The sequence below is a fragment of the Aquarana catesbeiana genome, linkage group LG09, assembly GCF_042186555.1.
Source record: "Aquarana catesbeiana isolate 2022-GZ linkage group LG09, ASM4218655v1, whole genome shotgun sequence".
Classification (NCBI taxonomy): domain Eukaryota; kingdom Metazoa; phylum Chordata; class Amphibia; order Anura; family Ranidae; genus Aquarana; species Aquarana catesbeiana.
This window is the reverse complement of record NC_133332.1, coordinates 131,734,677-131,761,888: the sequence shown is the minus strand read 5'-3', so window position 1 is coordinate 131,761,888 and position 27,212 is coordinate 131,734,677.

The following is a 27,212-nucleotide window of genomic DNA, read 5'->3' as shown; positions in this document are numbered from 1 at the left end:
GCTCCCACTGTGTGACGCTTCTCGTCTTCTGACGGTTCTTAAATAACGGAGGGCGGGGCCACCCGGTGACCCTGCCCCCCTCTGATGCATGGGTACTTCCCTGTCCGCCCCCTCTGACGTCATGGTAAAGCCTCAGGGAAGTCCCCGTGCATCAGAGGGGGCGGGGTTACTGGGTGGCCCCGCCCTCAATTATTTGAGAACCGTCATAAGACAAGAAGCGTCACACAGCAGGAGCCTCTCATCATGGATGCGGAGCAGCCCGAGCACGAACAAGGGAAGAAGACGCCGCGGAGGAAGATGCCGGACGAGAACACCGGAGCAAGAAGCAGAGGATTGGATTAAGAAGAAGAAGATGGAGGAAGAAACCGAAGGAAGATAGAAGATAGAAGAAAGAAGAAGCATTTAAATAAAGGAAATGTCAAAAACTGTCTCTTGTCATTTTTAAAATTTTTGACACTTTTTTTGTAAAATGGTAGGGGTATTTTTGTACCCCCTTACCATTTCACACGGGGGGGCAGGATCTGGGGTCCCCTTGTTAAAGGGGGCTTCCAGATTCCAATAAGCACCCCGCCCGCAGAACCCCACAACCGCCGGGCAAGGGTTGTGGGGATGAGGCCCTTGTCCTCATCAACATGGGGACAAGGTGCTTTGGGGGACCCCCAAAGCACCCTCCCAATGTTGAGGGCATGTGGCCTGATATGGTTCAGGGGGACACTTTCTCACCCCCCCTCTTTTCCTGCAGCCTGCCAGGTTGCGTGCTCGGATAAGGGTCTGGTATGGATTTTTGGGGGGACCCCACTCCATTTTTTTAAAAAAATTTGGCACGGGATTCCCCTTAAAAGCCATACCGGACCTGAAGGGTCCAGTATGGATTTTGAGGGGGACCCCCACGCCCTTTTTTTTGGCACAGGGTTCCCCTTAATATCCATACCAGACCTGAAGGGCCTGGCATGGAATTTAGGGGGACCCCCACGCCATTTTTTTTTTAAATTTTGGTTCAGGGTTCCCCTGTGGGAAAATCCCATGCCGTTTTTATCAATGAACTTTTATGTGAATTGTCGGACTGACAATTCATATAGCCGCGAGTACTTTTAACCACTTCAGCCACGGAAGGATTTATCCCCTTCCAGACCAGAGCACTTTTTACAATTTGGCACTGCGTCGCTTTAACTGCTAATTACGCAGTCATGCAATGCTGTACCCAAATAAAATTTGCGTCCTTTTCTTCCCACAAATAGAGTTTTCTTTTGATGGTATTTGATCACCTCTGAGATTTTTATTTTTTGCGCTATAAATGGAAAAAGACCTAAAAATTTGAAAAAAAAAATGATATTTTCTACTTTTTGTTATAAAAAAAATCCAATAAACTCAATTTTAGTCATACATTTAGGCCAAAATGTATTCAGCCACATGTCTTTGGTAAAAAAAAATGTCAATAAGCGTATATTTATTGGTTTGCGCAAAAGTTATAGTGTCTACAAACTAGGGTACATTTTCTGGAATTTACACAGCTTTTATTTTATGACTGCCTATGTCATTTCTTGAGGTGCTAAAATGGCAGGGTAGTACAAACCCCCCCAAATTGCGGAGAGGCATGTTGAGCCCATTGAATATTAATTTTTTTGTCCCAAGTGATTGAATAATGACAAAAAAAAAATTACAAAAAGTTGTCACTAAATGATATATTGCTGACACAGGCCATGGGCATATGTGGAATTGCACCCCAAAATACATTTAGCTGCTTCTCCTGAGTATGGGGATACCACATGTCTGGGACTTTTTGGGAGCCTAGCCGCGTACGGGGCCCCGAAAACCAAGCACCGCCTTCAGGATTTCTAAGGGCATACATTTTTGATTTCACTCCTCACTACCTATCACAGTTTTGAAGGCCATAAAATCCCCCAAATGACCCCATTTTGAAAAGTAGACACCCCAAGCTATTTGCTGAGAGGCATGTTAAGTCCATGGAATATTTTATATTTTGACACAAGTTGCGGGAAAAATACAAACTTTTTTTTTTTTTGCACAAAGTTGTCACTAAATGATATATTGCTCAAACATGCCATGGGCATATGTGGAATTACACCCCAAAATACATTCTGCTGCTTCTCCTGAGTACGGGGATACCACATGGGACTTTTTGGGAGCGTAGCCGCGTACGGGGCCCCGAAACCAAGCACCACCTTCAGGATTTCTAAGGGCGTAAATTTTTTATTTCACTCCTCACTACCTATCACAGTTTTGAAGGCCAATATATCATACAGTGACAACTTTGTGCAAAAAAAAAAAAAAAAATTGTCTTTTTCCCGCAACTTGTGTCACGATATAAAATATTCCATGGACTCGACATGCCTCTCAGCAAATAGCTTGGGGTGTCTACTTTCCAAAATGGGGTCATTTGGGGGGTTTGAACTGTTCTGGCATTTTATGCACAACATTTAGAAGCTTATGTCACACATCACTCACTCTTCTAACCACTTGAAGACAAAGCCCTTTCTGACACTTTTTGTTTACATGAAAAAATTATTTTTTTTTTGCAAGAAAATTACTTTGAACCCCCAAACATTATATATATTTTTTAAAGCAAATGCCCTACAGATTAAAATGGTGGGTGTTTCATTTTTTTTTCACACAGTATTTGCGCAGCGATTTTTCAAACGCATTTTTTGGGGAAAAAACAGACTTTTTAAAATTTTAATGAAAAATTTTAACTAAAACACACTATATTGCCCAAATGTTTGATGAAATAAAAAAGATGATCTTAGGCCAAGTACATGGATACCAAAATGACATGCTTTAAAATTGCGCACAAACGTGCAGTGGCGACAAACTAAATACATTTATAAAAGCCTTTAAAAGCCTTTACGGGTTACCACTTTAGATTTACAGAGGAGGTCTACTGCTAAAATGACTGCCCTTGATCTCACCTTCTTGGTGATACCTCACATGCATGGTGCAATTGCTGTTTACATTATGCTTGCGTTCACCTGTGCGCGAGAGCAGAGGGGGACAGGGGTGCTTTTTTTTTTTTTTTTTTTTGCTTTTTTATCTTATTTTTAAACTGTTCCTTTCATTTTTTTTTTAATCATTTTTATTGTTATCTCAGGGAATGTAAATATCCCCTATGATAGCAATAGGTAGTGACAGGTACTCTTTTTTGAAAAAATTGGGGTCTATTAGACCCTAGATCTCTCCTCTGCCCTCAAAGCATCTGACCACACCAAGATTGGTGTGATAAAAAGCTTTCCCAATTTCCCAATGGCGCTGTTTACATCCGGTGAAATCTACGTCATGAAATGCTCGTAGCTTCCGGTTTCTTAGGGCATAGAGATGTTTGGAGCCACTCTGGTCTCTGATCAGCTCTATGGTCAGCTGGCTGAATCACCGGCTGCATTCTCAGGTTCCCTGTTGAGAAAAACATGGAAGACGGTGGGGGGGGGGGCATTCCCTCCCACTGCTTGTAAAAGCAGTCTAGAGGCTAAAAAGAATGATACCAAGATGATACCTAAACCTGCAGGCATCATTCTGGTATAACCACTCAAAGTCCAGCAACATACCAGTACGTTGCTGGTCCTTGTTGGGCATATGTTGTAAACTTTTTTTTCATGCAGCCTGTGGGCTGAACGAAAAAAGAGATTGATCAGTGGGTATGCCCACCATTAGAATACCTCCCTTCATCCACCCACTTCTAATGATGGGCATACATGCACCGTATATATATGCCGAAGCATGAGGGCATCCTCCCACAAATGTCAGGAGCAAATCGCTCCTCCACCCTCTGCTGCCCCCATGCTTCGGCATATATGCTGAAGTATGTAACTGTGGTGGTGAAATCACCTCCGACAGCGCTGGAGTCACAGCTTTATGTATCGTGGGAGCAAACGCTGTTGCTGTCAAGATAAATAAATCCGCGCTGCAACTGAATGCCATATCTGCTAAGCAAATGATGGTTAACAATAAAACAAAGTAACATTACAGTATAACAGTAAGACTTACCATACCTGCAAAGCAAATACAAAAAAAATTGTAAAAAATAAAACATTTAACGCAACCTGTGCCTAAAATATATATATGCCGAAGCATGGGGCCATCCTCCCGCAAAAGGTAGGAGCAAATCTCTCCTCCACCCACTGCTGCCCCCACGCTTCTGCATATATGCTGAAGTATGTAACTGTGGTGGTGAAATCACCTCAGACAGCGCTGGAGTCACGGCTTTATGTATTGTGGGAGCAAACGCTGTTGCTGTCAAGATAAATAAATCCGCTCTGCAGCTGAATGGCGTACCTGAAATTAAAAAAAAATGGTTAACAATAAAACACAGTAAACAGTAAAGTATAAAAAAAATTGCATATCTGAAAAGCAAACATGGTAAAACATAATAACAATAAAACATTGCAGAATAGAATACAGTAAAAAAGAGCAGAACAATAGAGAGAGAATAGAGAGAGAGAGAGAGAGAACAATAAAATGACAACTATTTTTGTTTTTTTTAATTTTATATATTTCTTTGTTTTTTTATTATTTTTACTTTTTTTTTTTTTTTTTTACACTTTTTTTGTAACTATAACTTTTGTAACTGGTACCAGGTTCGGGTCTCTCAAAATGCGATGGTATCTTGGGAGACCCTGTGTTAGTGTGCCTAGTCTGTGCAGTGCTGTACCCTGTGCTAATACTCAACTAGTGAATGGTAGCGTTCAAAACATTCACCAATGCAAAGACCAGGATTGTCAGGACAGGAGGGACAATAATACCGGGTGTCACGCTTATATCCGCGCTTGCTGCAGACACGACATCTTCTTTGGGGGACTTGTTGGGTAGGGGTACTCAGGAGGACATACGAAAAATGCCTCTCATGCAGCCGGCTTACTGCATTTGGTTGGGGAAGGTGAGGTGGAGCACCGTCTGGAAACAGAAGGGCTCTGACAATCTCCTCCTGGAATTTAAGGAAGGATCCAGTCCGTCCTGAAGCTCTGTATAGCACATGAGCGTTCAGCAAAGCCAATTAAAATAAATAAACAGACACTTTCTTGTACCAGCGTCTGGCCTTATGGGCAATTAGGTACGGCGCCAACAACTGGTCGTTGAGGTCCACCCCTCCCATATTTTGGTTATATTTGTGGACACAGAGGGGTTTCTCCACAACACCAGAAGAAAATATTACAGCGCACACATGCAAAAAAGACATTTACCTCCAGCAAGGCTAGTTTAAAACACCTAAACATTTTCAAAAAACATTATCAAAAATATGGGGATTTGGTCACACCATATTGCTATATGGTGCTAAGCCCACTTACTGCGTCAAAGTACGCCATGATCAGTGGGTCCTACACTGTCCATAGACTGGGAGATCCTGCATCTCTAAACCATGAGAGCAATACACTCTTCTAAATGGGAGAATCATGAGGTCTCCACCCATGACACAAGTGGACACTAATGAGAGGTACTTGATGAGGGAGTGGGGTGCTCCTCACCCAAAGGGATTTGGTCAGAATCCATACAATATACAAACAAGATATTTGGGGGGGCACACCCTAAAAGATGCATTAAAGATGGTGCAGCCATAAGACCATACAATAAAAGAAAATATTACAGCGCACACATGCAAAAAAGACATTTACCTCCAGCAAGGCTAGTTTAAAACACCTAAACATTTTCAAAAAACATTATCAAAAATATGGGGATTTGGTCACACCATATTGCTATATGGTGCTAAGCCCACTTACTGCGTCAAAGTACCCCATGATCAGTGGGTCCTACACTGTCCATCGACTGGGAGATCCTGCAACTCTAAACCATGAGAGCAATACGCTCTTCTAAATGGGAGAATCATGAGGTCTCCACCCATGACACAAGTGGACACTAATGAGAGGTACTTGATGAGGGAGTGGGGTGCTCCTCACCCAAAGGGATTTGGTCAGAATCCATACAATATACAAACAAGATATTTGGGGGGCACACCCTAAAAGATGCATTAAAGATGGTGCAGCCATAAGACCATACAATAGAAGAAAATATTACAGCGCACACATGCAAAAAAGACATTTACCTCCAGCAAGGCTATTTTAAAACACCTAAACATTTTCAAAAAACATTATCAAAAATATGGGGATTTTATATGTGCTAAGCCCACTTACTGCGTCAAAGTATGTGTCCACTTGTGTCATGGGTGGAGACCTCATGATTCTCCCATTTAGAAGAGTGTATTGCTCTAGAGATGCAGGATCTCCCAGTCTATGGACAGTGTAGGACCCACTGACCATGGGGTACTTTGACACAGTAAGTGGGCTTAGCACCATATAGCAATATGGTGTGACCAAATCCCCATATTTTTGATAATGTTTTTTGAAAATGTTTAGGTGTTTTAAACTAGCCTTGCTGGAGGTAAATGTCTTTTTTGCATGTGCGCGCTGTAATATTTTCTTATAATGTATGGTCTTATGGCTGCACCATCTTTAATGCATCTCTTAGGGTGTGCCCCCCAAATATCTTGTTTTTTCTCCACAACACCAGTCGCCGTAGTAATTTGGACCGTCGTGTCTGCATGAAGGGAGGTAAGAATGAAAACATTCTTATTATCCCTTCACTTCATAGCGAGCAAGTTATTACACTTGAAGCAGGCTCTCTCTCCCAGCCTAAGATGGGAATCTACAAGCCGCTGGGAAAAGCCCCGGCGATTAGGTCGCACGGTGCCACATGCTCCAATCTGTTGATCAAAAAGGTGACTAAAAAGTGGCACGCTCATGTAATAATTGTCCACGTACAAGTGGTACCCCTTTCCGAATAAGGATGACACCAAGTCCCACACAATCTTGCCAGCGCTTCCTATGTAGTCAGGGCAGTTTGTCAGCTCTACGTGACTAGCTTTTCCCTTGTAAACCATAAAAATACATGTATAGCCTGTGGCCCTGTCACAGAGCTTATACATCTTGACCCCGTATCTGGCACTCTTGCTGGGAAGGTACTGTTTGAATGACAAACGGCCAGAAAACTTAATCAGGGACACATCAACGCAGACAACTTGATGGGGGAGTAAACAAGTCTGCAAAACGTTGGTTGAAGTGGTTTACGAGGGGCCGAATTTTGTAGAGCCGATCGTATTCAGGGTCTCCATGAGGACGACAGAGTTCATTGTTGTTGAATTGCATGAACCACAAAATCTGCTCGTATCGTGCCCTGGTCATGGAGGCAGAGAGCAAGGGCATATGGTGAATTGGGTCAGTGGACCAATATGACCGCAACTCACTCTTTTTAGTTATGCCCATGTTGAGGGAAAGGCCCAGAAAAATCTTAAATTCAAAAACCGTAATTGGTTTCCAATCTCTGGCAAGGGAGGCCTGGGGAATAGTGGTGATGTGTTGACCATAAATTGCTTTGATCCACAATAGATCTATAGAGATCTTCAGTGAAAAACAGCGAATAAAAATCCAGTGACGTAAAATCAACTGTTTCCACCTGAATGCCGGGTTGGCCAGTGAATGGGGGAAGTACGGGTGCTGCAGAAGTGGTAGGTTCCCAATTCGGATTGGCGAATGCAGCAGGAAGGGCACTATGGGCACGACGTGCCTGTGTTCATCTTCTTGGTGGCAGCGGGACACTACTTGTGCTTGCCACCTCGCCAGCTTGAACTGCACTTATGGGACTCGCCACGTCACCAAGTGTTACTGCAGTGCTGGATGTACGACCAGGGTGTACTAGGCCGCTGGTGCTTGCCAGTTCACCAGAAGGAATAGCGGCGCTAGTACTGCTCTGCTCCATATGAGGGATCTGCGGTTCTTGCACATCAAGGACAGAAGAAGAAGTTCGGGGTCTGGTACGTCTGACCTTGGCAGGGACCACAACTCAAGAGCTATCTGTCATGGAGCAGCTGTCCTCTACAGGATCGTATTCTGAGCCTGAATCTGACAGATGAGTGACTTCCTCTTCACTATCTGTCATGCTCAGAAACGTGTAGGCCTCTTCACTAGTGTACCTTCGATTTGCCATTTTGGGCTCTAAATTTAGTGGTACACTAGTGAGACTCACAGGCAAAAAAGCTCCTGACTGTTAGCGACTGTATCAAAATGCTACCAACAAAAACTGTTACCGATCACAGGGATCAGGCCTGACTCTGCGAACGCTGCAGTTATGTGTGTTTAGTGTTTTGTAAGTGACAGTGATCGATCGATACTGCACTTGGGTGGGCTGGGCAGGGCTGGGCCGAGGGGCAAAACGCAGGTGCTAGAAGGTATCTGGGCTGATCCCTCTAACACTGTGTTTTTGGGAACCCTAAACTGCTGGGGATGCTAGTATAGATCTGATCGGATCAGATATTGATCCGTTCAGATACTATACCACTAAGGGAGGTGTATGCTGCGTGCGTGGGTGTTAGCGGTACTGCTGCTAACCTGACACTGCCTGGGGCGACGCAGACCTTATCTGACCCTAAAACTTAACTTATATCACCGCCGGGTGATTAGGGGGTTAAACCTTTATAAGGTAATAAATGGCGGTTGCCCTGAAACTATAATAAACAAACTATCTAACCAGCGTCACCCCTAACAGTTATACAGTGATCACTGGTGAAAGGGTTAACTAGGGGGCAATCAGGGGGTTAAAACCTTTATTAGGTAGTATATGGGGGTCCCTGTCACTATAAGACACTGACGGCGAACCTATATACTTACCTCCCTAACTAGCGTCACCTGTGTCACTAATACAGCGATCAGAAAAACGATCGATTAGTGACACTGGCGACGGGGGGTGATCAAGGGGTTAACCTTTATTAGGGGGGTATCCTAGACCTAAAGGGGGCTACCACTAACTACCCTACCACTTATAACTGTCACCAACTGACACCAATGCAAAAAAAAAACTGCTATTGGTGTCACTGTGACAGGGGGTACAGGGGGGTTATCGGGGAGTGATCCGGGGGTGATGGGGGGTGAAATGTGTGCCTAGAGTGTTCTACTGTACGTGTAGTGTTTGGTGCACTTACTTGATGTCTTCTCTTCTCTGCGCCAGAACGAAAAGACCTGCTCGAGGAGAGATGACATCACTTCCTCTGCCGCTGTTTACATTACAGCAGCAGAGGAAGAATGTCATTGGCTGGGAGCAATTGTGAGGGGGTGGCCACGAATGGATGGCCTCCCCCTCACCTCTGATCGCTCAGGGACAGAAGCTGACTGCCTCGGGCAACGGGGGGGTCCGATCGGACCCCACGCCCGCGGTAGGCAAGTAACATACCCATATGTTACTTTGCCTGCCCGTGCCATTCTGCTGCAGTATATCTGCGTGAGGTGGTCGGCAAGTGGTTAAATGACTTTTTTCCTTTGAAATGTCATTTTGCTGTCAGACTGTTCTAAACACGGGAAACATGCACCCCTTTACAGGCATACTATAGACACCCCCAGGTACGAAATTTAAAGGAATATTACACTTTAATTGTTTCACTTTAAGCATTATTAAATTCACTGCTCCCGAAAAAACGTCCATTTTTAAAACTTTTTTTTGCATTGATCCATGTCCCCTGGGGCAGGACCCAGGTCCCCAAACACTTTTTATGACAATACCATGCATATAAGCCTTTAAAATTAGCACTTTTGATTTCTCCCATAGACTTTTAAAGGGTGTTCCGCGGCTTTCGAATTTGCCGCAAACACCCCAAATTGTTTGCTGTTCGGCGAACTTGCGAACAGCTGATGTTCGAGTCGATCATGAGTCCCTATACACTAACTGTAAATACTGTAGCTGCCTACCTGTGGTATTAATAGTCACAGAACAACAGCAATTGTCTCCAGGTAGCTTTAGGTGCACACTGTGCAGAGGATGCACTACGCTAACTGTAATTACTGTAGCTGCCTGCCTGTGGTGTTAATAGAATCAGAAGAACACCACTAATTTTCTTCAGGTAGCTTTAGGTGCACACTGTGCAGAGGGCACAGTACACTAACTGTAAATACTGTAGCTGCCTGCCTGTGGTATTAATAGGAGCAGAACAACAGCAATTGTCTCCAGGTAGCTTTAGATGCACACTGTGCAGAGGACATAGTACACTAACTGTAAATACTGTAGCTGCCTGCCTGTGGTATTAATAGGAGCAGAACAACAGCAATTGTCTCCAGGTAGCTTTAGGTGCACACTGTGCAGAGGACGCACTACACTAACTGTAAATACTGTAGCTGCCTGCCTGTGGTATTAATAGGATCAGAAGAACACCACTAATTTTCTTCAGGTAGCTTTAGGTGCACACTGTGCAGAGGATGCACTACACTAACTTGTAAATACTACAGATGCCTGCGGTACTGTACTAATAAGATCAGAAGAACACCACTAATTTTCTTCAGGTAGCTTTAGGTGCACACTGTGCAGAGGACGCACTACACTAACTGTAAATACTGTAGCTAATAGGGCTAATAGGATCAGAAGAACACCAGCAATTTTCTTCAGGTAGCTGTAAATACTGTAAAAACACCTGCCTGCCTGTCAGTAGTAGGAAGAGAATAACAGGACGGAGCTAGCTAAACTGAATACAGTGTGTATATGTATATATATATATATATATATATATATATATATATATATATATATATATATATATATATATATATATATATATATAATGCACACTGTGGACATCCCTAAGGAGTCACTTGAAGCGCTTATCGTCACCATCTCCAAACCTTGTAAACCTCATGACAAACCTGCCAATTACCATCCCATCTCCCTCCTGAACACGGATCTCAAAATTTATGCAAAAATCCTACCCACACGCATATCCTCATTTATTCCCAAATTAGTACACAAAGACCAGGTGGGCTTTGTCTCACGCAGACAAGCCTTAATGGTAAAGATTCATAAACCCTATACAGTGGGCAGAACATCACAAAACACCTTCTCTGCTCCTGTCGTTGGACGCAGAGAAGGCGTTTGACAGAGTGCACTGGTCCTACCTCAGAGCAGTTCTCCAAAAATTTGGATTTGCAGGAAACGTATACTCAGCACTCCTAGCATTATACTCCTCCCCCACAGCCAAAGTCTGGAACTCAGGAATAACATCCGATCTGTTCAAGATTACCAATGGCACTCGTCAAGGCTGCCCATCTCCCCACTAATATTTGCCCTCGTAATGGAACCAGAGGCAGAAGCCATCAGAGTGCACCCTCGCATCTCTGGCATACAAGTCAGAGATGTTACACACAAAATAGGTCTGTATGCAGACAATGTTAATGTAGCCATGACAGACCCCCTCCAATCCCGCCCAGCCCTGCATGACCTACTTATGATTTTTGGTTGTATACCCCTTTATAAAGTTAATTGCACTAAGTCCTCCATGATTTGAATAGGTCTAGACCGAACCACAAAAAACTGTCTCTCACACTCATCGCCTTTCCCCTGGGCTCCATCTCACACAATTTTCTATTTAGGAACACAACTAACAACCCCTTCCAACAACATCCTTTGAAAAAACTACGAAGCCTTACTCAGCAAATTACAAAAACTCAGCTCCTCTCTACGCTTCACTAGAGCTTCCTGGGCTGGGAAAATTGCACTGACAAAAATGTTCCTAATGCCTCATGTGTTTACTTTCCCCGCACACTCCCTGTGCCCACACTATCCATTCAATTATCCACACTACAAAGAGTTGTTAACACCTTCATATGGGACAACAAACCTCCCAGGATAAAACATTCCACTATGTGCACAGCAACATCCAAAGCTGAATTGGGTGTACCAAACATTAAGCATTACTACAAAGCCACTCTCCTAAGCCAAACTAAACACTGGTGGTCACTAAGGGAACACCCCTCATTGGTTCAGATCGAAGAGTCTTCCCTAGCACACCCCACCAGACCACTTCTTGCCACTATCTGGCTACAATACAACCCACATCACTCCTTTCTCAGCACAGTAAACGACACAATCAAAGTATAGAAATCTTGTGGCAACATGCCAGAGGTCTAACATCACAAACTCTGAAGTTCCTCCCTCTCTTCTCCCTAGAACTCATATGCGCAGACTTATCCACCTCTACATGGTTAGCGGCTGGAATCTCAACAATCGAGGACTTATGTGATAAAGGTTCCCTGCGCACATTTAAAGACCTACACTCGCTAGTCCAGATCCCCAAAGGAGAGTTCTACAAATTCCTCCGAATACGCCATGCTCTACAAGCAATTATATGGTCAGACATTACCCTTACCGCTGACACTCTAAGCTTTTTTGAAAAAACCCATACCCGGATAAAGGGATTTCACACATCTACAAAGCGCTGAATTTCACACAACATCACACCAAACTACCCTCAGTGACCAAATGGGAACAAATCCTCAACTTATCAACTTCTCAACAGATATTACAACCTGGCACTGTGCTACAAAAGCCCCGCTTAAATTCACCAGATCCCTTACACATTGAGAAACTGCACAGAAACTAATACATCATTGGTACCAGACCCCAGTAAAACTAGCACACATGTCTCCCTCACATTCAGCCGCCTGCTGGAGAGGATGTCGCGACCTAGTAACAACCATACACATCTGGTGGTCCTTTCCTTTACTTCTCCTTTTTGGGATAAGGTACATTCCCTCCTAGGAAAAATCACAGGAATCAACAGTACGCTCACTCCCCAACAAGCCTTACTAGGGCTAGACCTCAAGTCAAGGCCCCCTCCACACCACTCTATTATTACGCACCTCCTTATTGCAGTGCGCAATTGGAACAGCAACCATCTTCCTTCAAAGCAGAAACTATTAACCACACTAGATCAGCACTTTCAATTGGAAATTATGTATGCAAAAGCACACCTTACAGTATCTAGACTGCAAGAACTCTGGGCCCCTTGGACCAACTACTCCGTGAACATTATCCGCAAACTTTCCTGGGGGGTTTAATACATTCGGGGCTAATTTATTTCGTAAACTTGGTGCACGCCGATAGGCTTGGCTAGATTTTTTGGGATTGACAAGCTGGATGCCGATTGGAGGGGAGGAAATATGGTTCAGAGAATATTAAAAAATGAAACAGAATGGGTTTATTGATGGAACACACTTACTCCGGCTGGTATCAATGTCGACATCGAATTGAATTGTTATTTGTCCAATTATTGATCTATATTTATACTGGTTGTGAAGGGGCAATCCATTCCGGTTCCATCCCTTTATATTTATATTTTCTTTTATATTTCCTTTTAAATTTCCTTTTATTTCCTCCAAATTTAGGTATAAATTAAAATTTAAGTTTAAATTCATTTCATTTCTTTTTATTTATGTATTTTATTGTATTTATTTATGTATCCTGATTTATTCATTTTATCCAGTTGCGTAATCTGGCATCTATCCACAAGATGGCAGTTTAGATACCGTAGAAATTTTATAACCGTATTCTACTTGCTGGCCACAAGATGGCAGTATTTTCTTTAATTTTATTTTTCAACTTTGGTTAATCCCTTCACAAGGCGGGATGTCACCGGATTGGAAGCCTTTGATTGATGTGTGTATTTAAGGAGGCGGCATGCCCGTTCGTGCGATCCCTGATGACGTCAGAACGCACTGACGAAACTGGTCGGACACACCGAATGTGACACGCCATTTCCATTTGCAGCGTATTTTGTTTATTTTGTTTGTCCGCACGAACCCACACATGGGTGATGTGGTTTTTAGCTTGTTTTTAGCCTGTCCAATAAATTTTGGCATACTTCACGATGGGAGTTCATTCATCTTTTCCCCATACATGTCACTATTGGTCTTTAATGACCCATCTCTATCTGGGAGTCCGTTTGTATGCATCTAAGCAGCTACAGTGTTACCTGAGTTACCTGAGTTCCAGCACCTGAACAAAGCCGTGATCGTGTGGAACTTCCTTGGCTGTTCCTGAAGCGTTCTCTGACTCCTGTCATGGGAGTCACCACAATCTGGTGAGTAGGCTGTGTGGCCGGTGATAGTGGTGGATTACTGTTGTCTGATGCCTTGCTGAATCCCAGGAGGATTCATCCAGGAGTCCAATTTTAACATCATTTGAATACTTTTTTTGATTTCATTTTTTGAATATAATTTTTTGAATACAATTTTTGAAAGTAAAAATTTTTTGAATTCATTTTGAATTTGAACTGTTGCTTTCACTTGTTTTGTTTTTGATTTTTCAATTTTTGATGTTTGATTATTCGCTGTTTTCACTTAGGTGATATTTACCTATAAGTATCACTATTGACACTATATATGTATACTATATTTACTTTGTTTACATTAGAGTGTGTCATCTGCACTTGCACTTTACAGGGAGTGCGGTTTGCAATTTATTATTGTTTTTTCAGCTGTGCAGTGTAACCAATCAGATTCCATGTTTTAGCCCACATTCACACTGAGGGCTGAACTCGCACAGTTTCAAACCAGCATTTCAGTTTCACTTTGGGCGTGGTTTAACAGACATCTGTGTGGGTTCATGCACAGATGTCTATTCAAATCGCCCCTGAAGTCGACAAAAGTAGTGCAAGAACTACTTTTGGGAATTGGTGCAGTGGCGCGAAGTCGGCATCGCACCAGTTTGGACGGTGCCTTTGCCGGCAATAGGCAGCGATTTGACATGCAATTTGACATGTCAAAACGGCCTGTTGTGAATGTGGGCAAAATGTCAAAGCTTAATTGAACAAGCTGAAGTTAGAAGCTGATAGGTTACTATGCACAGCTTAACCAGATTCCGTGTGCTCCAGTTTTAGTAAATACCCCCATAGTGTCAATTATTAGAACCTTCTTTGGTAGTATGCAGGTTGAACCTGGCTTATTTTAACCACATCTAGGGTGTGGGACTTTTTTTGCTAAGGACATGTGTGGTGTAATCATGCTAGGATCATTAGAGCTCTCCAAGGCACTCCAAAAGAATGTTGTGGATGTCTGTCAAGGAATTTATAAAGATCACAAAATGATTTGAAATTGATCATTTCAAAGTAAGGAAACAAAATCTACAAGTGGTGTAGACTCGGTGTGGCTGCTGCTTTGCCCAGGACTTGCTGGCTCAACAAATTCAGCCCAACAGCTGGCAATTCAGTGCTAAAAGAAGTCTTCAATAACCTGTCATAAATTTTGACCTGCATGACATGATTAGTAAGAATGTTTTTGCTGTCCAAAAGAACTTGAGAGCAAGACTGCAGTTTGACGTTAAACATACAGTACACTGATCAGCCATAACTTTATGATCACCCACCTATTATTGAGTAGGCCCCCTTTTTGCCACCAAAACAGCCATTTTTGCCACCAAAACAGCCCTGTCCCATTGAAGCATAAACACAACTAGACCTCTGAAGGTATGCAGAATCTCACACCAAGCCATCAGTAGTAGATTCCTTAAGGCCTTTAAGTTGTGAGGTGGAGCCTTCATGGATCAAACTCGTTTTTTCAGCTCTCTCACAGATTCTCGATTGGAGATCTGGAGAATCTGGAGCTAAATTCGATGCCTCGAACATGTTGTTATGTTGCCATCAGGGAATAACGTTTCCATGCGGGGGGATACTTGGTTAGCAACAGTGTTTAGCTAGGTGGTACGTGTCATATAACATCCACATGCGTGTCAGGATCCAAGGTTTCCCAGCATCCCTGACTAGTTTTGGGCAATGCCCCGTACGCAACAAACTGCGATGCCCGTTTTTCTGCATTCAACACATTAACGTCAGGGAAAACATGTTTACTTGCTGCCTAATATTTCCACCAACTTTCATATGCTATTGTAATGAGATAATATATGATATTATATCTATGATGTTGCTCAGTCTTTTTTGAACTTCATGGATGTTTTGTTTCACCTTTTCCAAATCACGATTACAAATCATGATCTCCCTGATTAGGATTTGTGCACTTGCACTGCTGAAGTGAGTTTCTTCTTCCACAACATCCACATCACCTAAAAAGTAAAAAATCACACCAGGTATTATAAGTATGCAGGCATACTTCTGTTACCTGAAGCTGTGGTCTCAGACACAGACCTGTTGTGGTCCCCATTTCAACCACTTCCTGAACCTCGGCATCCACATCCTCAGGTTTTGTGCTGAGTTCCCCATCTTTAGGAGGTGTGGGGTTCCTGGTGTCCACAGATGTCCCGATTCTTTTCTCCCCTATGTGAATACAAAAAGGTATACTTAGCAGACAGATAATTGAGTCGAGAAATAGTAATATGAAACATTGCTTGGAAGTGTCGTCCAATTGTCTGGCAGAGTTCCAAGCTGAAGACATGATTTTTTCCCTTTCAAAAGCTGGAATACTTACCTGTTTTGTGCAAGTTTCACACATGGATAGACCCCTAGTATCCACTGGAGCACCTGCGTGGGACACCATAAAAAGGTTGTTCTGGTGTCCCACACTAGTGCTCCTGCGTCCAGATGTGTAAACAGCTGCTGAGAGTCCTCTCCTTACACTGAATGAAGTTTGCATTTCATTATAGTTACAAGCACATCTAGACAACAATGTAATAGACTTATTTTAATACAAATAGGCATGAACAAATGTAGTTAACCTGCATCTGCCAAAAACGTTCTATTAGTGGGCGAACGAACTATGTTTAATACGAACGATTTCTATGCCCACGAACCTCAAACTTGGCATTTTAAACTGTACAACAGTAAAGAAAAGCACATGGACCAGCACAAAAGTAATGATAATAATAGGAACACATGACAAATACTTTTGAAGCACTTTCCTGATCTTTCTATAGTGATCGTGCTCCCTCAATTTCAGGTCTGACCAGCGTTTCCTCAATTACTCCTTGGATTGTCATACCCCAAAATTCCTGTGCAGACTTCTCACAACTTTAGTCATGATCTTGGCCTTTCTCACGTTTGGGTTTCTGTACAGTCCATGATTCCCATCATAGTCTGTCCTCTTCAAGATGTCCACCATCTCTACAAAGGACATATTTGAGGCCTTATATCTCCTCTTGGATGTGGAACTGCCTTGCTCCAGGCTTTCCTCGTCCTCATCCTTGCTGCTCTCTGCAGGCACCTGCTGTGTCTCTGCTATGTGCTCTCCCACTGCCCCTAAAGAGAAGAGGCTGGGAATACACTATAAAGAAGGACAGGGGTGGAGTTTCACGCATGCACAGGTTATAGAAAGCATAACACGTGTGCGTCGTACGTATGATCTGTGAGTGGAGGACGGAGGATGGTAAGCGACAATCATTCAAACGAAGGTACAATTGTAACTTGGGGCATCAGTGGTTAGTGGCCTATACTGCTTATAGATTAAGGCCTATATTGGGACAAGATTAGGAGAGTTTAGCCTGACATTAGGGTTTGTCTTGTGGTGTGTCTTGCAGCTAAAATGGTGGATAAATTCACTGACCCAGACTTCCTGCCCAAATTCCTAGACATGTACAGGGAGCAAGAACATATTTGGGGGGCACACCATACAATGCGTTTAAATTCAAGATGGCGCTGCTATAAGACCTACAAACAGTACAAAATATTTTACAGCACACACATACAAGAATTACATTTCCTGCAGGGCTAGTCAAAAACACCTGAACATATTCAAAAAAATATGGGAGTTTGGTCACACTATATGGTCATATAGTACTAAGCCCACTTACTGCGACAAAGTACCCCGAATTAGTGGATCCTACTCTAGTAATAGAATGGAAGATCCTTTGTCTCAACAATGGGAGCTAGACTCCTCTATGTGGGAGAACTGAAGGGGATACATCCTATACACTGGTGGCCACTAAATAAGAGGTAATGAGGAGGGGGAAGGGTGCTCCAGCCCAAAAGACCTGGTCAGGGCCTATTACAATATACAAGAACATATTTGGGGGGCACACCATACAATGCATTTAAATTCAAGATGGTGCTGCTATAAGAACTACAAACAGTACAAAATATTTTACAGCGCACACATGCAAGAATGACATTTCCTGCAGGGCTAGTTAAAAACACCTGAACATATTCAAAAAAAATACAGGGGTTTGGTCACACTATATGGTCATATAGTGCTAAGCCCACATATTTTTTTGAATATGTTCAGGTGATTGGGTGGGCATGTGTTGTATTTAAGATGTTATTCCCTTTTTTTTTTATTAATCATCTTCCCTTAATACAGGCTTAAGATATATAAGAAATATTTATGCAGCAAAGACCTGACCTTCTTCAGGATATTTGCACAGGAGTAAAAAGTTATAGTCTGGTGAGTTAACACTGTGTTAGTCACTTGTGACCGTAGCAAAAACTGTGATAAAGGGCCCATTGATAGATTAAGAATAAAATAGTTTTTATCTGAGGAGAAAAGAGAAAAAGAAGAAAAGAAAAAAAATCTCTATACTGTATTCATTTTCTGTATATAGTTTAACCCCTTCCCGCCGACCATATGCACATCTGCGTCAGGCATCATCCCGGTACCGTTGTTTCGAGCCGGCAATCGGCTAACCGTATATAAGAACCGATGCAGCTAAAAGCCGCTCGGCTGTTATACCGGCGGAGCGGGAGGGGACAACCCCCCTCCCGCCGCCTCCCGCCGCTCTTACCGGGCCTCCCGTGCGATCGGGAAGCCCGGTGTCCAATCAGTCGCCTTCGGCAGCTGGGGGCGGGCTGGAACGAAGCTGTGGGCGGCTTCGTTCCAGCAGTCTCAATGTAAACGTGGAAGCGACGTCATGACGTCACTTCCCGTTTACTCGGCTGCCAATGGCGCCAGTTTTAAAAAAATATACAGTGTTCAGAATCGCCGTTTTCAGTGATCTGAATACTGTGAAGTGCAAAGGAGGGATCGGGGGTCTTTTAGACCCCCGATTCCTCCATAAAGGGTACCTGTCACCACCTATTACTGTCACAAGGGATGTTTACATTCCTTGTGACAGCAATAAAATTAAAAAAAAAAATGTTTTTTTTAAACACAATTTACTAGTATAAAAAAAATGTAAAAAAATAACATTTTTTAAAGCGTCCCCATCTCCGCGAGCTCGTGCAGCGAAGAAAACGCATACGGAAGTCGCGCCTGCATATGTAAACGGTGTTCAAATCACACATGTGAGATATTGCCACGATCGTCAGAGCGAGAGCAATAATTCTAGCCCTAGACCTCCTCTGTAACACAAACCTGGTAACCGTAAAAAAAATTTAAAGGGTCGCCTATGGAAATTCATAGGTACCGTAGTTTGTCGCCATTCCACAAGTGCGTGCAATTATAAAGGGTGACATGTTTGGTATCTATTTACTCGGCGTAACATCATCTTTCACATTATACAAAAAAATTGGGGTAACTTTACTGTTTGGATTTTTTAAAATTCATGAAAGTCTCCCTTTTCCAAAAATTTGCGTTTAAAACACCGCTGCACAAATACCGTGTGATATAAAATATTGCAACAATCGCCATTTTATTCTCTAGATTCTCTGCTAAAAAAATATATATAATGTTTGGGAACTCTAAGTAATTTTCTAGCAAAAAATATGGATTTTAACTTGTAAACGCCACATTTCAAAAATAGGCTTAGTCATGAAAGGGATAATGTGCATTGTGCTTATGGCATTTTTAAATTTAATTTTTCTAAAAAGTCTACATTGTTCATGCAGCTTGAACACTCTAAATGATTCTACAGTTATTTAAATAATGTTCCCTAATACTAAAACCAGAACTACATGGCTTGGTCAATTTCCCATTTGCAAGATTGTGCAATTAATTGGTGCCTATAGATGTTTACCAGGGTTCATTGTGTTGTATTAGTTACTTGATACTTCTCAGCAATTTATTAGGGCTATTGGTGTTTACTTCAGAGTACTGTGATTTTTATACATGTACTTGGCCTGCGATACTAAGAGGCTGATTGACTAAAACTAGAGAGTGCAAAATCTTGTGCATCTCTGCATAGAAACCAATCAGATTTTTTGTCAAAGCATAATTGAACAAGCTGAAGTTAGCAGCTGATTGGCTATGATGCACAGCTGCATAAGATTTTGCACTCTTCAGTTTTAGTAAATTAACCCCTTAGGCTCGGTTCACACTAGGACGACTTGTCAGGCGACCTAGGTCGCCTGACAAGTAGCGTCCCGTTCAGTACAATGGAACCATTCTAATCGGAGCGACGCAAGTCGCTCCGACTTAGAAAAAGGTTCCTGTACGACTTTGGGGGCGACTTGGGGCGACTTGCATAGACTTCTATACAGAAGTCGTTTGACCTGCAAGTCGTGCTGCCTCTGGTGTGAACCGAGGCTAAGTGTTTATATGGTGACTGAACCATTTAGAAAATTGTATATGTTTATAATTTATACTAATATATATAGAGAGAGAGAGAGAGAGAGAGAGAGAGAGAGAGAGAGAGAGAGAGAGAGAGAGAGAGAGAGAGAATATATATCTAGAGCTGCTGGCTATAGCTGGCAGCATTGATCGATTGGGAAAAACCTGAAAGGGTGGTGTTACAGAAGTCAATTGGTTGATTTACTTCTATACAACAAGTGTCCACATAAATGGATCGAAATTTGGCTTGTCCTTGCTGAACTGGCCGAATTTCGATCCAGATATAGCCGGCTTTACACATCCTCCGCAACCTCCGATCCTTTGTCCACTCTGGGTGTTTCATCTCTCTGCAACCTGAGAAGGAAGATACTGTAGGTCATGTCTGTTAGAGCAGTGGTCATCAACCCTGTCCTCAGGGCCCACTAACAGACCAGGTTTTGTGTATTACCTTGGGGAGATGCAGACTAGAATACTGCAATCACTGAGCAGCAAATGATATCACCTCTGATGCATTTCAGTTATCTTGCAAACCTGGCCTGTTAGTGGGCCCTGAGGACAGGGTTGGTGACCACTGTGTTAGAGCTAAATGTTGGTAAAAGCTGAAACAGAGAACTGTTTATGTTGAGGCTGACAAGCAGCAGGTTTGTACAGCCTACTAGTTAGGACTGCCACTGTGTAGTTAGTTCTGGGACATGCCTACATTTTGTTTTTAACCCAACCCCTTCCTGACCAGGACAATTTTCAGCTTTCAGCACTGTCGCACTTGGAATGACAATTGCACGGTCATGCAACACTGTACGCAAATTACATTTTTATAACTTTTTTTATAATCTTTATTTAACAAAACAGTTTTTACAATTTTTTACAACATCTACAAATGCATATTTTATCAGTAGTATATGAAGACCATTCTCTATTTCATAAAACCCTACTAATTAACCTCTAATCATATAACCAAATAGATTTACTTGTACATACCACTGATTTTGAATAGAACATTACAACACTACACCCTTCATTCATATTTTTCCTAGCATCAAATCATTCCTACCACACACTCATTCACAAAAAAAAAAAAACATACTACCTCATCCCCCCCACCCTATAATTCCCTCAATAAAGTCGGTGAGGCCCTATAGTCTCCCCAAGCTTGCCAAGAAGTTGTGATCTGTTTTTTTTAGACCTGTTTCCAGGACCATCCTCTCTTCCAAAGACCGCATCTCGCCCATCTCACACTCCCATTTTTTTATAGAAGGCTCTAATCCACTTTTCCATTTCCTAGCTATGATTGTGCGAGCTGCTGTTTGAAAATGTTTTAAAATACCCCTTTTTATGTATTTCACGGATCTTGGGATCATTGATAATACTGATATAAATATATCAGGTTGTAGGTTGATTCCTGTCACTGCCCTATAGACTCTAAATATTTTTCTCCAGAAAATCTGGACCCCCGGACAATAGTACCAAATATGTGACATTGTACCCTTTGCCCCCTGACATCTCCAACATACATCCTCATTATCTAGATTTATCTTATGCATATCTACTGGACATCTATACCACCTTGCTAATATCTTAAGGTTTCTCTCTTGGTGTCTATAGGAGATCAATAGCTTATGTGTTAATGCAATTGCTTTTTCCCATTTTGCTTTGGGGATGGTTATCCCCAACTCTTCCTCCCATCGTTTTATATAAATTAGCTCCTATTCCTTATTATTTGAGATTAAGTATCTATATACCTTGGATAGGGTGTGTGTTAGTTTTTGCTCCTGTAGAAGCAATTTTTCCAGTTCTGTCAATGGTCTGTCCATTACATTCTCTTTCATCAGAGAGAGGATGTACTCCTGGAGCTGTCGATACTGCATCCAGTTTCTTTTGTGTTCCATGCCTAGAGCCTCTAACGGAAGAAGTCTATTCCCATCCATTGTCTCTATTATCCTAGTATCCTCATTTATCTGCCATTTAAGGAAAGTCCTACCCTCCAATGCTTGTGGAAATTATGGATTACTGAAGAGAGGGGTCATTGGACCTCTGTAAGTGGACCCTAGTCCCCGTTTTAATATTCGTGCCACACTTTCAGTGTTGAAACAACCAGGAGGGGCATATCTCCCTCAGGAGGTCGCCTTTCCTTCATTATCCATGGTAGTGATTTCAATTTTATGGCTGCTACTTCTTCCTCCAACTTTACACATTGCTTACAATCTGTGTTATGAAACCAGTCCACTTTCCTAGTTATAAATACCGCTTTGAGATAAGCCGATAAATCTGGGAGGGCCAATCCTCCATCTTTTTTTAATCTAGTTAATATTTCTCTACTGATTCTGGCGGGTTTCCCTGACCAAATGAAGCTCCCTATGGCCTTACGCAATTGATTCAGAATATTTGTTGAGGGGAATATTGGGACGGTCTGAAATATATAAAGTATCTTAGGTAATATATCCATTTTTATAATGTTTATCCTACCCATCCAAGAAAATATTGCTTTATCATATTGCTGAAGTGTTTTTATAATTTTTTGCAATAACTGAAGGTAATTATATTCCTGGATCTTTTCCAGGTCCCTAGGATATAGATTCCAAGATATTTAAGCGTATTTACTTGCCATTTAAAAGAACATTTTTTTTTGTAATTCCACGATGTTGCTAGTTAGTGTAATATTCAGGGGTTCTGATTTGTTAAAATTCACTTTAAAGTTATTCACCTCTCCAAAGCATTTAAATTCCTGTATTAAATTTGGTAGCATCACTAATGGATTTGTAATATAAAGTAGCAGAGCATCTGCATATACTGACATTTTATACTCAATATCCCCTACTTTTATTCCTTGTATGTCGCCATTATTCCGTATGGCTATCACTAAGTGCTCCAAAGCTAATACATACAGCAGTGGGTACAGCGGGCATCCCTGTCGGGTTCCGTTCGCTATGTTAATTATATCGGATACATCACCATTCGCACGTATTCAGGCGATTGGGTTGTGATATAAAACCATTATTTTTTCCAAAAGCATCGGGCCCAATCCCCATTGCTTCAAAGTCTCCCGAAAAAACGCCATCCCAAACGCATCCATTGCCAGAAGGCAGGATGGGACGGCATGTCTCCGGGCAAATTCCACAAGTGACAAAGTCTTCAGAGTATTGTCTCTCGCCTCTCGTCCTTTTATAAATCCCACTTGATCTAGACGTATATATGTCGGTATTATCGCGGTAAGTCTATTAGCAATGATTTTAGAGTATACGCTAAGATCGATATTCGTCAAAGAGATAGGTCCAAAATTACTGCATACAGTATGATCCTTCTCAGGCTTAGGTATTAGCGAGATATAAGCCTGCATACCCTGTGGGACGAAGGGCTGAAAGGAAAAAACCGAGTTGAATGTCTGCTTCATAATGATTTTATAGAATCGCGGGGGGGAAGCCATCTGGCCCAGGACTCTTACCTGGTACAAGCGAGTCTATTACTTTCTGTATTTCGACCTCTGAGAACTCCTGTTCTAAGTGCTTTACTTCAGTTTTCATTAGAGTTGGCATAGCAGTATCTTTTATATATTGGTTTGTGCTCTGCTGAAACTTTACCGGATCATTCTCTGCTACTTGGTTTGGGATATTATATAACCTAGTATAAAAGGAATGGAATGTTTTCAGGATCCCCTTCAGGTCATATGTTATGTCACCTGTTTCCGTTTTAACCTTTATGATAGATGATGTGTTAACTCATTGACGCAGCGCCCTAGCTAACAGTATACCGAGTTTATTTCCCTGTTGGTAATATAGAGTTTGTTTTTTATCTCTAACCCGTAGTGTTTGTTCATTTAGCAAAGTTCACAGCTCTGATCTTTTTTCTGTTAGTTCCACTAATTTTTCCGATAATGACGTTTGCTTATGTTGTGTTTATTTCTTTTAGGAGCTCAGCTATTCTATTCCCTTTTGCTTTTTTTAATCTAGAACCATGTTTTATAAATAAGCCCCGTACTATACATTTCAGTGTTTCCCACTTAATAGATAGGGAAGTAGTGTCCCTTACATGGTCCTTTGTAAAATTCAATATAGCTGCTCTAATCTCTTCTACACAGGCCTCATCAAATAATAAGTTATCGTTTAACTTCCATGAGCCTTTTATACCATTCCCATTAGACACGGCTATCACCAAAAATATAGGCATATGATCCGACCATACCGCGCTGCCTATGTCAGAAGAAGAAGACACCGCTGTTCCCAACTGGTTAGTCAAAAAATAATCGAGTCTTTGGTATGTGCCATGGACTTTTGAATGGAACGTATAGTCCCGTTCTAATGGGTGAAAAGCCCTCCACATATCGACCAATTGATGCGTTTCCATCATATCTTTAAATTTCTTTTTAACCCTGTTCTTCTGAGACATTGGAGGTGCTGTGGTGTCCATATCCCGGTCAAGAACAAAATTAAGGTCTCCGCCTATTATTGTTATCTCTTCTGCTCTTTCCATAAGGTCTGTTAGCAAATGTGTTCCTACTTTTATCTGTTCATAATTGGGTAGGTATGCATTAATAAAAGTATACTTTTTACCATATATAACTAGTTTTATTATTGTTGCTCTTCCATCTCTATTTCTCCAGCTTTCCAATACCTGATGGGGTATTTACTTATGTATTGCTATGGAGACTCCCCTAGATTTCGAATATGTAAAGGAGTCATGGTACCATGTTGTGTAGTACCTATTCTGTATGTTAGGTGTATGGTCTGCCCAAAATGCGTCTCCTGAAAGAGGGAGATGCCAACCTTTTGTTTGTGGAGAGAGTATAGGATCTGTGATCTTTTTGTTGCAGAGTTTAAACCTCTAACATTGTAAGAGCAAATTTTAATCGTACCCATAAGGGGAAAAAAAAAACAACCTCCCACACAGCAACCTTTCCCACCCACCTAAAAATACACACTCAAGCGTACAGTCACTCCACACTCAACCACACCACACTAATCTCTCACTATCTACTTGACTCCGTGGAGTCAAACCTTACTTAGTAAGTTCCCTAATTTGGGGAATGAAAAGGGGCTTTCCCCAGAAAAGACATGCCCTGCCCAGGCATAATAATTCATTAAAAATATTTGTTCACAAATAATACAAAAAGAGAGAGGAAAAAGCAGGGGAGGGGAGGGAGGGAGAGAGGGAGAGGGAGACAGAAGAGGGAGAGAAAAAAAAAGGGGGAAGAGAAAGGGAACCCCCCAAACCTCCCACCCCACTTCAAATGCTGTCCTTCTGGCACTGGTATCTCAGTTTTACTCAAATAGGTTATGACCTTCATGAGATCAATAACCAATGTTACTACATATATAGCTACAGTATCTATACAGCCATTTTCCAACCATATCGCAATTAAACATACCAAAAAGACATGCTTGTATATACTGTATATACATCCTAAACAATAAAAATGGCAACCAACTTATGTATTTGTGTAGAAAAAAAAAGCCCACCCCACCCTTCATTTATTTAAATTGATTCCCTAAGCCTACATAACAAATAATGCTGAACAACAACAGTGCAAATATTAAATTACAACAGTTACATAGTGTCTGTGTACTGGAGTCCCCACGCTACATTACCACCTTAATAAATCAAACATTTATGATAACTAAATCATACTAATATTTTATACCACATGAAAATATGTCCTGAGAAGAAAAAAAAAATCCACCCCCCCTTCATTAGTTCGGATTCTATCTGTAGACCTATATGATGCTAACCAACAGTGCATATGTTACATTCCAACCTCTACATAGTGATTTATATCAATATCCCTGTGGTACATTACCCTCCTATTAAATTAAACATTTTCAATACCTAAATAAAACTAATGTTGTATATAACGTGTAAATATACCCTGTCAATATTTGAGATAGAGAAAAAATGTATATATAAAAAAAAAAAAAACACCCCCTTCCTTAATTCAAATTCATTCTATAGACCTGAGTGATACCAGACAACAGTGCATAAAATGCATTCCAACCTCTATATAGTGACTTTGTGTCAATGTCTCCGTGGTACATTATCATCCTGTTAAGTCAAACATTTTCAATCATAAATAAAACTAATATAAATTAACGTGTAAATATACCATAACAAAAATTTTTTTTTTTTCTCCCCCCCCCTCAAAAATTGCTGCTTCCACACCTCCACATCCCCCCTCTCCCTCCCGAACCCCATGACCCATTTGAGATCAATAGTCTATAAATGGTGGAATCCCATGACACTCCTCACCCATGCCCCCAACCCGCCACCCGCCACCTGCCACACATAGTGGAATAAGTCTAATTTCATAGTAACAGCAGGGGGAGGAAAAAAAAAACATATGAAGATTTATACCCCTCTCCCTCCCATCTCCCCACCCCCCACCCTGCTATACCATTCATCTACCTCCCCCTATACTGCCTTCCTGGGTTACCATAATATATTTGGGGCCATGCTGGCAAATCAATTAAGGGAAGTTGAAGGCATTTCAGGAAATTAGGAAGATCTCCCATATCCCGGAAAATAATCTTGTGTCCATTTTGGTGAACTATGATCTGAAAGGGAAATCCCCATCTGTATAGGATCTCCTTCTCTCTAAGTACATCCAATAGTGGTTTCTGCTTTCCTCCTAATCAGTGTGTATCTGGATAAATCCTCCATAAGCTGGGTACCCTCATATTCAATGGTCCATTGTGTCCGGACAGCTGCCATGATGCTTTATTTGATGTAAAAGAAATGTATTCTACATATCACGTCTCTTGGAGTTCTTGTATCCTTGTCTCTAGGGCCTTGTGTTCTATGTGCTCTATCGATCTCCAAATCTGCTGTCCTTGGCCGTTTTTAGTAGATTGTTAAATATGCCCTGGAGTGTCGATTTCAGACCCTCCATTCCCACTGACTCTGGCAGGCCTCTAATTCTTATGTTGTTACGCCTTCTTCTATTTTCAAGATTGTCAGAAGCATCCATTAGATAATTTAAGCTTCGGTCAACTTCATGATTTTTTCTTCCAATGATATTATTTTTTGATCGATATCATCCAGTCTAGAGTC